Genomic DNA, 3,693 nt, shown 5'->3' on the forward strand with positions numbered 1-3,693 from the left:
GTCTTGGCGGCCAGGTAGGAGAAGGATCTTCCTCCCGTTGTGGCTCTTCGATGCTGGGGACGGCGGCGAGGGCGTGGCTGGTCGATCGAAGCTGGCGGGCGGGAGTGTAGAAGTTGAGGCGGTCGTTGAGGTATCTTGGTCCTTGGCTGTGGAGAGCTTTGTGTGCGTGGGTGAGGAGTCGGAACGTGATTCGTTTGTTGACGGGGAGCCAGTGCAGGTTTCTTAGGTGTGCGGAGATGTGGCTGTGTCGGGGGATGTCCAGGATGAGTCGTGCTGAGGCGTTCTGAATCCGCTGAAGTCTTTTCTGGAGTTTGGCAGTGGTTCAGGCGTAAAGGGAGTTGCTGTAGTCCAGTCGGCTGGTGACGAGGGCCTGGGTGACCGTCTTCCTCGTTTCGGTGGGGATCGCTGTGCGCAATACATCTCAGGGAATAATAATAATAGTAAGATAACTCTGGTGGTTAATGCACTAGCTGGAGAGATCAGAGTTTTGACTCAAAATATCACATCGGGTTAACGTGTCTCCTGCAAATCACAGATTATAACATGAAATTGAGAAAATCCTATTTTATGTGGATGGATAGGTGGGCTACTGCTTTTGACATAGTTCCTTTTATTGCTTGCAGTTCATAAATTGCAATCTTAATATAGCACAGCGAGCTATGAACCCGCAACAAGGACCTGCATGAAAACTGGATGGCATGGGTTTAAAACCTTATTGTTTATTGTTAAAATGCTTTTATCATATTGTTGCTTAAAAGGGTTGCTTTTGGTAGTAATGAAGCGTTATTACTACAGACAACCCCAAGCACTGACTTTGTGTTTGTTCTGGCAATGCCACCTTAACACATAATCTGTAACACCCTTATTGTCTTATGTAACATCCTGTACATTGATTTACACACTTGTATGATTTATTGTCAGTGTACAATGTATGTGATGTATAGCGCTCTTACACCCTACAATGGGATGAGTAACGCTATAAATGAATGAAATAAATAAAATTGTAATTGCTGTATTAGACCTGACAACATTCAGGTGGTCTTCCCCCAAACCTTTGCCTTTCTCCACCACTTTTTCTGAGCTCGTTTTTGCTGGCATTATGGCTCCGAGCCCTTTACCACTGCTAACCAATGCTGAAGTGCATGTAGTCTCTGCATATTTAATTTACTTATCAGTCCCTTGTAAAGTGCACTACATATGCCCAGGGCCTGTAAATTAAATGCTACTCATAGGCCTGCAGGACTTGTTGTGCCAACCAATTAAGAGGCCCTCTAACCATGGCTCATATCAGGTTAGTGCACTAACTGGGCACTTCTAGATCTGGTTTCCCCTTTTCCTTCAAGGATACCCTAAATTTGACTTTGAATAATAAAGCCTTGGATAAATGAAAAAGACTAGTTTTGTGTAACACAATAATAAGGACCATTTTTTTTAAATTTCTGGATCATCTAAGCAGAGGCTAAAGGTTACAGACTCAGGATTCAGTGCTCAGGATTCAGCGCAGGGGTCTATGGTCAAGGGCTCTTCACATGGACTTGAATTCCTTATAGTAATCCTTGTTTGGCATGTTTCATTAAGGACTTGGACTTCAGGCTGATTATAAAGCATTCATGTATGGTCCTGACTGAAGGAGTGTGCCTTGCCGTTAGAACTTGAGGGGACCTGCTCAGAAGGAATAGCACCCATCCACCAACCTGTTCATGGGAGTCCAAGGTACACCAGAAACATTCTGCTCGCTATACAATCCTCTCCTCCCCCCAGGGTCAGTCACTGGTGCCGGTAATCTCTTCTGATACTATGGATTCACCTCGAGAGGAAGTGGTTGGAGATCTTTGCTTCTGCAGAAGTCCTGGGAATTCTGGTGTGTGGCCCTTGGCATGACAGATATGCCACAGTGCACAAGATGATTATTTCCATGTGGTAGCAAATACTTTGTGTGCCCATCAACTACATGTATGCTAATAAAATCACTATCTGTATAGCGGGCACATATTCCTATACCATCATTGTAGTAGTAGTCTGATCATATTCTACAGACCCGGACTTCGGACCACACATATCTTTGTTTCTGCTCTGATGTGGGGCTATTATACCCCTCAGAATTTTCAGCACACAAAAAGTACAAAAGTGGTGCTTTTTAATACAAGATCTAGGGCCACCATAAGAGCCTAGAAGTATCAGCACACAATGTTTCAAAGAGTGTTGCTCTCTATTATAAGAACTAGATTTGCAGAATTTATTTGAATATAACAGGATATGATTTTGCTACAAATGTGAATGTACTAAAAACACAAACAGCCTTGAAGAAGTCCCATGGGGACAAAACGCGTCGGCTAAGGCTATGGCTATGAACATTGTATTGTGTTTTTTATGAACAAAATCTAATGAAGAAATATCACATAAAGGAATAAAATAGAAAAATATATTTTTTTTCACAAGAACCAGAAGACTTGATTTTGTCTTTTGGGAGATCATTCTAAGTTTGATTGTTACTCTAGATGTACTGTATCACTTTGTTGTGACACAATGACTTTTATGTAGGTGCTGAGCTACTGTGTATCTTGTGTTTTTGGTCATCCAAATTAGTGGGAAGTAGGAAGGTCAAGTTCCCAGCTCTTTTGCAGTACCATCACTTCCCAAACTTTTTAAACTTAAGACTTACCGGTGCAGGCCTTGAGTGCCCTGACCTTCTATCTCCTGTACTATATCATTGTAGTAGTGCCTGAACCTTGTGCCATTACCTTACCACAAAAACTTGTAATTCCAAATTTGCTTACCAGAAGAAATTACATCAGTTTGCAACAGTGAAAAAGCCTTAAAATTAAAATGGAAAACAAAAGTACCATCAGAATTGCTATTTTCCATATGACAAAACTTCCCTATATATTAAATCATTTATAAATATTCCAGAGTGGTTACAATATTAGGGTGTTACAGAAATATTTATATTACCTCCCGATCTTCTAATACTTAAAGTGCCAGCTTGCAAGTGGTGCTGCTTGAATACACCAGGCTCTTTTTGATATGGGACCTGTTTAATTTCTGCCTGGAAAAGTCAGCATTATATTGAAACAATTAAACATGCATTGACATCATATGAGGCTCAATATGCCAAACTAGTTAGGTACACATTATCGTGTCACATGTCTTCAATAAAGAGTTTATAACCATGTTGGGTTTACAATGCTGAATCAGTAGCATGTAGTGTCACACATGTTTGGTAGGTACACATTGTCATGACACATTGCCCATTTAGTGCACATTATCATACGAAATATTAGTCCAGTAAACAATCGTAGCCATTGCTGGTTCATAGAACCAAGTTAAGTGGGCTTTATCATTCAATATTGGTCTACTAAACAAGCAAAGCCATTTCTGGTTCATAAATCTAAGAAAAGTGTGCTTCTTCTTTCAAGTATCAAAGATTCAAGTGAAAAAAATGTCCAACTAGGTATACACAGCCATGCTAGTATAACATTACCTTAGCTGGGGCAATAGCATGCTATTAAAACAAATGCTGAGTTTGTTATAAATTATTATGCCAGATTGCTTTAGGGAAATAATTCTGCACTGTATCTTCTGGTTCACCCTTAGAGTTACACCACTGCAGCACCTTGGGCACCCTGGATAGGAGATGGAAGACAGAGTGAGATCATTCAGTTCAAGGTTCATATAGACCCACTTGTGCCTGTC

This window comes from Lissotriton vulgaris, chromosome 8, assembly GCF_964263255.1.
Source record: "Lissotriton vulgaris chromosome 8, aLisVul1.2, whole genome shotgun sequence".
Lineage (NCBI taxonomy): Eukaryota > Metazoa > Chordata > Amphibia > Caudata > Salamandridae > Lissotriton > Lissotriton vulgaris.